At 32.3% G+C, this 13,822-nt stretch overlaps 1 long non-coding RNA gene and 1 pseudogene across 2 annotated transcripts; both read right to left on the minus strand.

Annotated features, from left to right (window-relative positions):
• Window positions 1-5,145: 5,145 nt before the first annotated feature.
• On the minus strand, window positions 5,146-6,353 carry LOC139527806 (integrase/recombinase xerD homolog; annotated as a pseudogene).
• LOC139527807 (uncharacterized) lies at window positions 5,146-10,536 on the minus strand. 2 transcript variants are annotated; one of them, XR_011665451.1, is made up of 3 exons: window positions 9,617-10,536; window positions 6,646-6,795; window positions 5,146-5,272 (listed from the first exon to the last, which is right to left on the minus strand). It is a non-coding gene; the product is annotated as an uncharacterized lncRNA (long non-coding RNA). The 2 variants fall into 2 exon arrangements; XR_011665450.1 differs by lacking the exon at window positions 9,617-10,536 and having other exon boundaries at window positions 6,646-7,105.
• Between the last annotated feature and the right edge of the window lie 3,286 nt (window positions 10,537-13,822).

The following is a 13,822-nucleotide window of genomic DNA, read 5'->3' on the forward strand; positions in this document are numbered from 1 at the left end:
AACGTAGCAGAATGGAATTAAAAGGTTAGGAGTGACACACGAAGGAAGTAATTTCGCTGGAACATTATTTCTCAACTCAAAAACAAAGGTCAACACTCTGAAAAACGTGCTAATCTTAGGCAGACATTGTTAACGATTTTATAAATATTAATTTTGACACGATGTTTTGCCAGGCAGATTGAAGGAAGTTAAATTTTTTTTCAAGATTGTCAGCAAATGTATTCGTTAATACAAATACTCAAAACCAGTGTTTTTCAAAGATCACATTGAGAATAAAAACAGCAGTCTCCTGTAAAAGAAACTTAGGATCATTATCATTTGCTCATAATGCTTAAAAAAGACTTCTTTCTTTGAAAACAATTTTATTTTGCAAGCAACAACAAGAAACATGCGTAGATGATATTTTGTGTCATACAGCTTTTTATCAGTCAGAATATCTGTATTTAAGCGGTAACCTTTTGTTAATAAAAACAAGTATTCAAAACATCATTTTGTTCTTATTTTTTTTAATAAATGGACTCTAATAATCCTATTTTTAGCTGTCTTTTAGTGTAAGTAATTTCAACAGCGAACATACTGAAATCTAGATATACTGAGACTATCTTTCACTATTTTACAGATGATGTTCAGGTCAAAATATTCGATTTAGACATAATTTAATTCAACAGTTTGAATGAACGAAAACCCATTCACTTTATCAAGTTTATCCTAACAAGATTTAACATTTTTGTATTCATACATTTCAGATCATCATGATGTTAATTTCAAAATGATCTCGATTCAAAATGTTTGACATTGAAAGATTCAAATCGGATATACTGAAGTTGTCTAATTCCATTTTAGCACAATTCGGTTAAGTTGATTAGCTGTTTTTATCAATAAGGCCTTCTATATTATCTTTCTTAAAGAATATTTTCTCATGAAAGGTTTTACATTACTAGCCATAGGAATTATAGATTAAAAATTATCAAAATGCTTTCTATTATTTAACGATCTTTACTGGACTCCATTGCATTAAGAGTCCATCATAATCGTTATCATCCCTCTTTCAGAGTTTTTTTATATAAAAAAGATGGGATTTATGGAGAGGAAGTAATCTTTTCTAAACAGCTTGTAAAATGTTGTTAACATATAGTTTTGTTTTCATAAATAATAGAAAGGATTAATTTCGTTCAGATGTTAGTATAACTTATTTTAATACATGAAGATTATGAAACTGATGATAATGATAAAGTGAAAAGTTATAATTTAGATATGTATATAAGATTATAGGATCTGCCATCTTTGTCAAATAGGTGTCTTTGATACTTGGTAAGAATTAATCTGCAAATAACTATTTCTCTTTACGGAAATACAGAGCTTTGAATTAATAACTTTGAAAGCAGTGGTTTGATGGTTTTACCTCAGAAAGAAAAAAAACCACAAACAATAGTTAATTGAGGTCGCCCAATATCACGTAAATCTTTTGCAAAGAGAAAAGGTCATGGGCGCAAACAACTACGTAGTATGTAAAAACTTTATACGAAATGTTTCTAAGACATTTGAAAAGATATCTTTTATTGAATTCAGTTAGGACAATAAAAAAAAATAAAAATGTCTTTATAACTATTTTTCATTTGTCTTTTAGAAAACAATCAACAATTTTTGTTTTATTAAGATAATTCTAACGATAAAATAAAGATTTTTTCTGATAACAAATCTTCATGCAAATGGGTTGCCTACTTGTTGTAGAAGAATATACAAATTAAAAATGACGTCGTACGCATTAATCATGTTAAATTATATTATCGTAAATGATATCAAAATAACACGTTTGAGCCAAAAAAGAGTAGAATAAGCATTTTTATCTTCATCCTATTGTTACACTTATGCTTTCAATTGCAAATGTATCCCACGTAAGCACACTCAGCACAGCATTATGCCTGCATTATAATTTAAGTGTAACAAGAAAATATTTTATGTAAACTTATTCATTGATTTCTATGAACTATGTGCATATTCGTTTAAAACTAATATCAAAGGAACTTATTTAACTTTTAATATTAATTGGAACAAAATTCATAGTTATAATAAAGGAAAAATCGTAATTTTAAGAATACAATATGACATTTTGAGAAGCGATTTTGTTACAAGTTTGAATAGCTATATATTTGATGAAGAATGAATGAGGAGTTTGTATTTCAATTTGAAAATATCATAAATACTAAAGTCATCAATTAAGTTTTTTTTTCATTTGTTGCAAGCCAATTTATGACATAAATCTACAATAAAAAATCCTTGCATCTTCGAAAATTCTACATCAGAAATGATTGCACTAATAGTGACAATTCATCGCATCTATAGTTAAATGGATCGCTTTCAATAATCGATATGCTATATTATGTTGATTTTATAACACTTATTTGAACTTTAATGCTGTTTTTGTACATTAAAAAGTTATATCACAATGAAAATATGTTGAATCTTAACTTCAAATCAATTATTTTGGTATTTTCGAAACGTACAATTTTTCTATAATCCTGTATTCTAGAATAGACATACTCATGATACTCGCATATGATAGTGAAAAGGAACTAGCTAGATTCGCACTGTTGTAGATGATCGATTTTTTTAGCGTTCATTTTTATGTAATTTGTTTTAGTCATAAATGTCAATGCCAAGTTCAAAACTTGAAAAAAAATTGTTTCTGCTATAAAAATAATCGCTTGATACAAGAGTTTTTATCTTTGTAAAACGTGGCATATAAGACACTTTACAATGATGATGTTTTTTTCTGTACACATACAAGACGATAAAACTTCTTAAAACGATACGTTTTACCTTTAAATAGAAGAAAAATGATGACATGTTTGTAAAAGTTAATTTGCAATATATTGGCAAAGATCTATGATGATTTTATATATACGAATGGATGAAATAACCATTAAAAACTTTGTCAATCGTTATCAAATATTAATTCTATCGGTGATGTACAGCGTTGTAGTTCCTAGCTATGCATACAGTATATGGTAATAGATATTTTTAAGATTAATCCACGTATCTGAACGAGTCTGTGAATTTAGGCATACTGGAGGGAAGCATAGACTGCATGATTCTTTGGCTTGTTGAATACTTGTAATTTGTCAGAATTTGTACTATGTTAAATTTAACCCAATCTTGTGTTTGAATTATTATCCTATCACGCAATTTTGAATGGAAATGTGGAAAGTGTCAAAAAAAAAGCAGCCAGACCAAAGCCACCAATGGGTCTTCAACACGGCGAGAAAATCCAGAACACGGAGGCGGGCTTCAGTTGGCATTTTAACAAAAATGGGTACCAGTTCAGTGAAAATTTACGTAATACTAAACTCCTAAACATATATATCAGTAAAGGGGCTTTTGAAAAAATGAATATATCATTATAACTCGATGAACTCTATGGAATCGCTTATATTTATCAAGACAAATGCCAGTAGTGACAGGACCACAGCAATGTATCGTGTGATTGCCAAGCGTCTGTTGAAAGTTACATCTACGTACTGTAATACGTCCGGTGTAAATATTTAGTCAAGCATCATACCAGTTTCACAGGTCTGACCTCTTACTTGAATTATTTTTACAAGGTTTTCTTTGTTTGTGCTTTTAAAATTGATAGACTATCTACCTTTTTCATTATATAAAAGAAACTTTTATATTTATTTCAATTTATTTATAATTACAATATTTAAAACTGTCATCACTCTGTACTCAATACTTAGACATACACCTTATATATTTGTCTTGATCTCTTATTTTTGTATCTTTCAAAACTTTTTGAAGCGGTTGTCGTATTGTCTCAATGAAAACTACGCTACTGTTGGAGGACAGGGCGTCCTGACTTAATTCCTTGTTATAATTATACACAAGACTGGCTACCTCTCTGCTAAGCACGTGTCATCTAGGAGTAAAATCAAATATTGGTCCGTGTTGAATAAGCATAAGTGTCCGTTAGTGGGACATTTCTGTCTGCTGGTCTTGTGAACAAGCACGTTAAAATTATTTGAATCAGCCTAACGGTCCAGTACGAAGACGACTTCATTTGCATTGACCACTTATATATATGGGCCGACATCTTGTTGAACTTATAAACAAAACTTAAAAGCATGCCGTTTGGACAGCATGTCGCATCAAAGGATGGATTAAGGGTGAGTAGCGCTGGAGGATGGTGCATGAGCATTGTTCCTTCTTTTTTATTGAGATACATGTAATACGTTTTACACTTTCTCATTTTTCAAAATCTTTTTTTGTTTTTCAATGTATCTTACCAAACACAAATCACTTCAAGGATTAACCCAACAAAAAAAATATGGCGACCCCCTTTAAAATTGACATAATATTTTAAAGTTATCAATCATTATTCGAGAACGAAACATTTTATATGTAGAAATGAAACTATACTTTATAATAAAAAAAAATATTGTATTTCAAATTTAAACGGAAAAGACAGTTTTATCTCAAATTCAAACTTTTTTAAAGAGACAAATTCTGTCCAGGACTGATTTATAAACACAAAAAAGAAAACAAGAAAAAACGTACAGACAACCTAGTCGAGTCAGAAATGTCAAAGTTCTGTATACTGCTAACATCTGGTAGTTTAACTGTTCCCATTTTGTAAAACAACCTTTGATTATCATCGTCGCCAATTTAAATATACTGTGTGTGGCTAGAACATTCGGATTTAACCTGATACTGGCATACAAACAAACACCATTGAAGGTACATAATTTATTACGTAACCGGAACTCAGCATATTGTATATAATACAGTACAAAGGGAGACAAGCAGTTCACATATATTGTTCCAAAATATAACAGAGTTATCTCTCTTTCTATACTCATATACTAAAGCATACATAGCAAACACTACACAAAGGTTCTGCAAATAGGTTCCAATACATGTAGATTTACGTTGGAAGTATATTGTAACAGCCATAATTATGTATATCTGTGAGTCTGCGCTAAGTATAGATATATCGAGAATTTTATCAGTGTTGTTTACAAAGCGAAAGAAGAACGTCATATTAGAATTGGTCATTGTTTATATATGTTATATTTATAAATTTACTTATGTTCTTGTTCGTCAACTCAAACGAACATTAAATATTTATAAATAAAAAACCAGACACTATTTGGGATATCAGCTCGCCTGGACAGTACAGTTAAGAATGTTTATTCATTTTATTTACAATATATGAATATTTGTCTGCACGCCCGTAGCCGCTGCTTCAACATATCATTTTCCAATTATACACAATCTACAAAAGAAACATCTTTGTTAACAATCTTTTCAAACATGTATAATCTTAAAAAACATCCACATCAATCATAAGCATGAATACATCAATTGACAATATTGACAAAATAAAAGTGGGTGGGTGGGTGGGGTCAAATGACCAGACGACTGAACTGTTCGAAATGCAAGCGTCGAATGACACATAATTACACACAGATTTACCGTTACAATTCTTCCCGCTTATATTAGCTCGTGAAATACTTATTACTTTAGAGTATACCTTAAACAGGTATATCTAGTCGTGTGACAAATGTCACAACAAATACACGTGTTCTTTATAACATTGATAAATGCATTTATGTTCTTGTTCGTCAACTCAAACGAACATAAAACATTTATAAATAAAAAACCAAACACTATTTGAGATATCAGCTCGCCTGGACAGTACAGTTAAGCATCGAATGAAAACAAAGAAAGGGAACAGATACTAGTTATATTACAGCAATAATTATATCTATAAAATAGTCTTATATAACCAATTTTTTAGATACTGACAATCTATTATCTATACTTTCTTTTATATAACCATCTTTAGCATTTTCGTTTTTCCATCGCCCATGCTTTTTAAATAGACGATCTTCAACTCCTGCTGCTGCTGCAGCGGTTGCTCCACCTGAACGTAAACTGTGAAGACCAAACTGTTTTTTTTTTATCTAAACCGATGGTTTCTAATGCATTCAACAATACTTCTCTAGCTCTTGTGTATGAAAGTGGTAAATTTTTCCTTAACTTATAAGTATCACTTTTACTACAATAACTTAAAGACCTGAATATAAATTCGTCAGAATTTTCTGATATTTTAGATAACTTCATATAATGTTCTAACATAGCTACTGGACAAGTATTATTTCCAGTTTTAGAAATAACTACATCACGACCTTCCCTGTAAACATCAGTTTTTCTCTGTTCTAAAAATTACTTAACATGAGTAGGAAAAAAGGTTACATTAGATCTTTTCAAATTAGCTAATTCAGAGAATCGTAAAAATCCTGCATAACTTAATAAGCACATGCATGCAATGCGTACATCTTTAAGATTATTACAATTTTTACCATATAAATGAACAAATTTTGATAAAATGTTAGCTGTAATAGGCTCCTTTTTGTTAATTTTGTGTCCAATTTTTCTGTATGCCCCTTCACGAACAGAAGTAACCAAGTCGGAACTGCAAGGGTTCGGAAAAACCGGCCAGCTTGTGTGCCCAAGAAATCGCATATACAGCCTCATCTATTTTACTTGTAGAGTTGAATGTTTCTGATATATGAACTAAGTATAATGCAATATGTACAGTAGAAGCTGGTAATGAAGAAAAGCAATGTAATTTTGACCACTTACACCATGAGTTGAATCCATATGTGTACTTCTTTCTAGTGCTGTCCGCCCTCGACGATAAAACATAATCTGGAAGCTTCTGTACAAGACGATAAGGCATACTAGGATGAATATCGCTGGACAATGATTGCCATATCCCAACGTTGAAAATGTCTGTAAAATGTGTTAACATTATAAACATTAATAAGCTCAAAACATAATATATATTTTTAAATTAGCATGACCATACTTCACATGAAACCAGAAGTCTTGTCCCATACATTTGACCTTGTCAACTATAATTTTTTCTATACTTGACCTTGTCACCACCAATATATTATTATTAAAATCATTAATACACGTGACCATGTCAACTATTTTCTATATGACCGTGTCACCGCTACCCAGTAGCATCTAACATAACCGCCAAAACTGGTGTTATGAATTGTTCTTGAGCAAATATAGAACTTGGGTTCGACCCTCTTACAAAGATACCTTCTGTATATTGAATTACATCTGTAACATGTACCTGGTATTCCAAGTTTTTATCAAAAATCTTAGTCCAATAGGCTGCCGATTTCCATTTAGGAACAATCAAGGTTCCTTTAGCCTTACAGTAAATCAAGTGTTTGATACACCGAATAACCGAATAAACAGGTAGTACCAACCAATTATTCTCATTTGACCAATCTTGTGTAAAAGCATCTACAGCTATTGCACACAGGTTCCAAAACAGAGCATTGTATCTACACACTTTTGCATTCTGAGAATTAGCAAACCTGTCTATTGTGTAAGGACCCCATAAATCATTCATAAATTGAAAAAAAACTCATTTGATACTCCCCAGTCCTCGTAAGCAACCATTCTGCTGATGTAATCAGCTTGGGAGTTTTGTAATCTAGGCCGAGGAATCCATTGAATGTCAATGGATATACATTTTTGAATACAGACCGAAAATATCGACAAAGCTAAAATTTGTAGTTTCTCATTCATACTACCAGCTTTAAAATTTTAACACAGTTCTGATTATCTGTGTACCATTTCAGCGTTTTGCCTTCAAAAACATTTTTGAAAGATATCAAGGCTAGCTCTATAGCCTTCAACTCCCTCCATGTCGAACTTTCTTGAGCTTCAGAAAAATCCCACGTTTCATGAAAAATCTTCTTGTCAAGTTCTACTGAATACGCATCTGCCCCTTTACCACTGGCGTCAGAGTAAATTACAACATGTAACTTTGAGTAATGACCCAACAACTTTTAATGTTTAAACTATTTATGTTTTTAAACCAAAAATGCAGTTCTGATAAGACTTTGTACGGACATGGAAATAACAGCCATTTGTCCCATTCTGTTCTACACTCTATTGCCATATAACAAAATGTTGTCATAATTCTAGCTACATTGCCAATGGCTGGAGCCATGGAAATAATTTTACCTACAACCTGAGCTAATGTCCTAGCAGTTATATTAAGAAATCATCCAATAACTGATACAAGCGATACACGCAAATCATTTACACGTCTGTCTGGGATAACGAGACTAAAATCGCTAGTATTCCAACCAATACCAATAAAGGCAACAGTAGTATACCGCTGTTCAAAACTCATAAATCCATGGACAAAAAACAAAATCGGGATAACAAACTAAAACCGAGGGAAACGCATTAAATATAAGAGGAGAACAACGACATAACACTAAAATGTAACACACATAGACAAAATCCCACGAGAATAACAAATATAACATATATATATAACATCAAAACCAAATACATGAATTTGGGATAGACAAGTACCGTGACACGTCTTATCGCAATGTGAATTTACACTCAAAAACAAGAGAAAACAAACGACACAACGTTATAATGTAATACACACAGAAACGAACTATAATATAACAATGACCATATTCCTGACTTGGTACAGGGCATTTTTAAAGGAAAAAATGGTGGGTTGAACCTGGTTTTGTGGCATGCCAAACCTCGCACTTTTATGGCCATGTGAAATATAACATCAAAATGACAACACATGACTACAACATAAATAAATTGGAGAACACAATTGACAAACAATCACACGAACAACAGCCAACAAAAGGCAACAAGTTCAAAATTTTAATACGCCAGAAGTGTATTTTGTCCACACAAGACCTATGTACCAAGCCATTCTAATGACTGTACAGGGGAAAAAATTGACTTTCCTTCATTTATAAGAAAACCGGCGTCTTTTAAAGATTTCTCAACAAAATTTGAATCTTCTATTCACTTAGATTTATCTGTACACATACCAAAACCATCATCGAGGTACAGTACAACATCTATACCGTTTTCACGCCGATATTTTACCATAGGTCTCAGACATTTTGTAAATATATATGGGCCCGTACATATACCAAATACTAAAACTGTAAAACAATAAAATCTATTGTTCCATCTGAAACCTAAAAAGGTTTGTTGCTGCGGACAAATGTCCAAAATGAAAATATCCAGAACTTAAATCAAATTTATGCATGTACGAATCTCTCTGAAAATACTGAACTGCTATCTTCCAATCTTCAAAATTTAAAACAGATAAGTCAAGAATAAGCCGTTTTTTGCCAGATTTTTGAATCGCTACGCTTAAGGGATTGACAACATGATGTTGAAATGGTACTTCAACAACACAACCTGTAGAAACTAACTCAGAAACAGTCTGATTGACAAATGATTCGTTCATCACTGCCGATTTGTTATTCTTAAGAAACATTTTTACCGGCGGGTCAATAAATGGAATGACATAACCGTTACTTATTGTGTCAATAACAAAGGAATTTGCTCCAATACTTTCCCAAAATTTTACATGCTTGGCTAACCTTCCTTTAACACCCGTAAATGACATGAAATTATGACTAATTTCTTCAAAATAATGAATTTGAGTTAGGAAATTATCTAATTCATACTGTGACTCATATTCACATTCAAAACAATCTATATCAGTAAAATTATACTAATCATTTACATTTCTGGGTGCATCTGCAGATTTACTTGTGATTGGCAACTCCAGACGATCCGGCACCAACGGATCCAGCTTTGAGGGGCAATTTTTTTCCCCAATGCCCGAACTGCTTACAAAAGAAGCACATGTCCCACTGGCACGGCTCACGTCGTGCGGCGCTGTTACGAAAGGGCTGCCTCTGAAACTGTTGATTGTAGGTAGGATTAGCATAGGTTTCTGCTGGTGGCAATCTGGGTTTGTTGGAATACAGAGTGGGACGCCCTTTTGTCTTGTCTTTCATCGTGCGCATAGCTCGACTCTCCGCCTGGCGAATTTTCTTCTCATCTTCAGTCAGAAGCAATATCATTGGACTCATACTCACGGACGGTTGACCATCCTGCCGGTGAAGAATCAGCAATCCGTATAAGCTTATTACGGCCTTTAACGTTATCCAGCAAATCCAGAACAACACGAATACTCTGTGCCTCTGTTGACGGTATTGACTTGTAGAGCACATTGAGATCATTCACAATGTCTTCGTTAAACTTAAATTGAATTCGGTTTCCTTCGTGCTTGAACATGATAGAGACTTCCTCTTTTATCTTCTTGGACATCGCGTCTTGTTCACGTACCAACTTGGATTCAAGGCTATCCATTTTCCCGTCCATGTACATCTTGAATAGAGAGAACGTGTCATGTAAGTCCCTATCAGAACTGATGATCTGTTTGCACCATCACTGCTTTTATCAGATAACGAGTCGTCTTGTAGAAGTAAACTTTCTTCTGTATGTTCGGCCATATTGAAGAAAGTAACCAGACTGAACTGTCCGAAATGCAAGCGTCGAATGACACATAATTACACACAGATTTACCGTTACAATTCTTCCCCCTTATATGAGCTCGTGAAATACTTATTACTTTAGAGTATACCTTAAACAGGTATATCTAGTCATGTGACAAATGTCACAACAAATACACGTGTTCTTTATAACATTGATAAATACATTGTTTACAAATTTTTGAATTTTTTGAAACACTAAGGCTTTTCTACCTCAGGCATTGATTACCTTAGCTGTATTTAGCAAAACTTTTAGGAATTTTAGTTCTCAATGCTCTTCAACTTCGTACTTTATTTGGCCTTTTTAACTTTTTTGGATTCGACCGTCACTGATGAGTCTTTTGTAGACAAAACGCGCGTATGGCGTATATACAAAATTTGGTTCTGGTATCTATGATGAGTTTATTTGTTATTTTTACAGGCAATAAGCTGATAGATTTGCTACAGGCGAAAAACAACCCTGGCTTGTTCTGTACTTATTCTTGTTGATGGCATTTTTCTTAGTGGTATTGTTGGCGCAGTCATGAAAAAAACCCAGCTTTGCATCAATAAACAATGTTCTCCAAGTCTAACGACATTAATATAATGTGTATTAGAGTGTTATATGTGAAATATTCCATTTGTGAGATTTACCTTGTTTTAGATCAAATAAATGTTAATAATTTCTGCTTGATATTTTCCATCTGATTTATTTTTCAAGTTCAAGCTTCGTTTATTTTTTTTCTAATTGCAGGTATCTTATAACTATCATATATATATAACTTGACAAATATTGCAGTCCAGTTAATTCAAAGTGTAAATGTCCAGCAGGAAAGGGTCACAATGCAACATGTAAGCATGTTGATGCATAATATGTTTTACATGTTTCACTACTTACGTCGACTAGTTCATTTTCTCCTTTTTCAAAATCTTATTAACTTTTTTGTTTTTTAATGTATCTTACCAAACACAAATCACTTCAAGGATTAACCCAACAAAAAAAATATGGCAACCCCCTTTAAAATTGACATAATATTTAAAAGTTATCAATCATTATTCGAGAACGAAACTTTCTATATGTAGAAATGAAACTATACTTTATAATAAAAAGAAAATATTGTATTTCAAATTTTAACGGAAAAAAAAGTTTAAAAATGCAAACTTTTATAAAGAAACAAATTCTGTCCAGGACTGATTTATAAACACAAAAAAGAAAACAAGAAAAAATGCCAGATAACGTTTAAAAAAATCATGTAAAATATATAATAATGGAGTGTTTATTTGACAAGTATATTGTAATATAATTCTAATAAATATATCATTGAAAAACAACTCAGATCGATCTCACGATCGGTGATGGAATACATGTACATGTATTTATTTATTTTCTTTGTTTACATCTTCTGACATCAGACTCGGACTACTCTTAAACTGAATTTTAATGTGCGTATTGTTATGCGTTTACTTTTCTGCATTGGCTGGAGGCATAGGGGAGGGTTGAGATCTCATAAGTCTTGGTTATTGTATAGAAAGGTATATACTATGTAAATTAGAGCGAGGGGCTTTGCCCCAAGCTCTTATTTTCATAGTATATACCTTTCTATACAATATCGAATTTAGCAAATATTTACAACTTGAGTAATCCTGTAATTAGTCTATTGATATGTTTTGGCTGACTGGATGTAGCTCATTTACGTAGTTTTGTAAATCTAATCACTATAATATCATTGTAAAAATGGGATTTCAAAAGGCCCTTGACTTTAGAATGTAAAGAAGGTAGCTGCTGGTGTAAGCATGTTTATTGATATGAACGAAGCGTTGTTTTACTATACATGTACTTATTTACATGGTAAGATGACAAAATGAATTGACCAAGAGCAGACAATTTTTAAATTGCAGTGAAAGCTTTACATTCTTGAAAACATTTTTTTAATTTCACATAAAACCTAAAACTATCTTAATACAAACAGTTCGATCCCCCTCCAACATCTTTGGTTGAAACACTTTTTAAAAATGGCTGGATCTGCCCCTGGTATGTACCCATAGGTAGTCTAGTGGATAGTTTATATGCATGAAATATTTGTCACTGGACATTAGGCAACCAATTATCGACCAATTTATGACTAAATATATCAAATTGCTTTATTAATAATTTCCCTTCAAAAGATTCATGGTTGACTCTTTTTGTGTACAAAGTAATTGCATGGAAGATAAAGGATTACAAATTTTAGATTGAGTTGTACTTTAATCAAGGTATAAAGCACCATTAGTATTACTCTTTATTTAAATGAAAGAAACTTTTTTAATTGTCAAAACAAAATTTAGATCAAAGATTGATTAGTAGGATTTTAAAAATCTTTTTGAAAACTAATTACAAACTATTTAGTTAAATTTGGAACACATCATTTATTTCAAAATAGCCAGTAGCAATTTTTGTTCTAATATCTTGATTACAATACAATGAAATCTTACCCTTGTGGTCATTCATGCATAGTTACTTAGTACATGGAAAAAGTATGTACTATGAAAATTAGAAGGCAAATTCAAGCAATTTGATTGGACGAGAAGTTGTAAGTATGTGCTTAACATGTTTAACCCCGCCGCATTTTTACGCCTGTCCCAAGTCAGGAGCCTCTGGCCTTTGTTAATCTTGTATTATTTTTAATTTTAGTTTCTTGTGTACAATTTGGAGTTTAGTATGGCGTTCATTATCACTGAACTAGTATATATTTGATTAGGGGCCAGCTGAAGGACGCCTCCGGGTTCGGGAATTTCTCGCTACATTGAAGACCTGTTAGTGACCTTCTGCTGTTGTGTTTTTTCTATGGTCGGGTTAGTGTCTCTTTGACACATTCCCCATTTCCCTTCTCAATTTCATTTTTGTGTATTTATTTAACGATTATTTTTATTTAATTTGTCAAAACATATTTATTTTGGTTTAAATGAAAATAAAGAACAGAGAATAAAAACACTGTTAAAGAGAAAATACATATTCGTGTTAAATTCGCCTCATTTTTTTAAATTCAAGTTTGACAACAACTTAATCCGTAATCCGCCTCCGGATGCGGGAATTTCTCGCTGCATTGAAGACCTGTTGGGGACCTTCTGCTGTTGTCTGCTCTATGGTCGGGTTGTTGTCTCTTTGACACATTCCCCATTTCCATTCTCAATTTCAATTTAACAGGTGTTTACACATGACTTTATGTCAACGAATATTAAGCTGAAATCTGGAGAATCACGTGCGAAATAAAATGTATGAATTCTATAATTGTCATCATGTTGAAATTATCTAATATCAACAAATATTCAAGTTTATGATGTTAAATATTTTAGAACACTTTCAATAAACTAAATCTTCGTATTCAATCAAATTCAATGATTGGCAATAAATAACCAGCCCCTAAGGTCCGTGC

Source organism: Mytilus edulis, chromosome 6, assembly GCF_963676685.1.
Source record: "Mytilus edulis chromosome 6, xbMytEdul2.2, whole genome shotgun sequence".
In the NCBI taxonomy this organism is placed as follows: domain Eukaryota; kingdom Metazoa; phylum Mollusca; class Bivalvia; order Mytilida; family Mytilidae; genus Mytilus; species Mytilus edulis.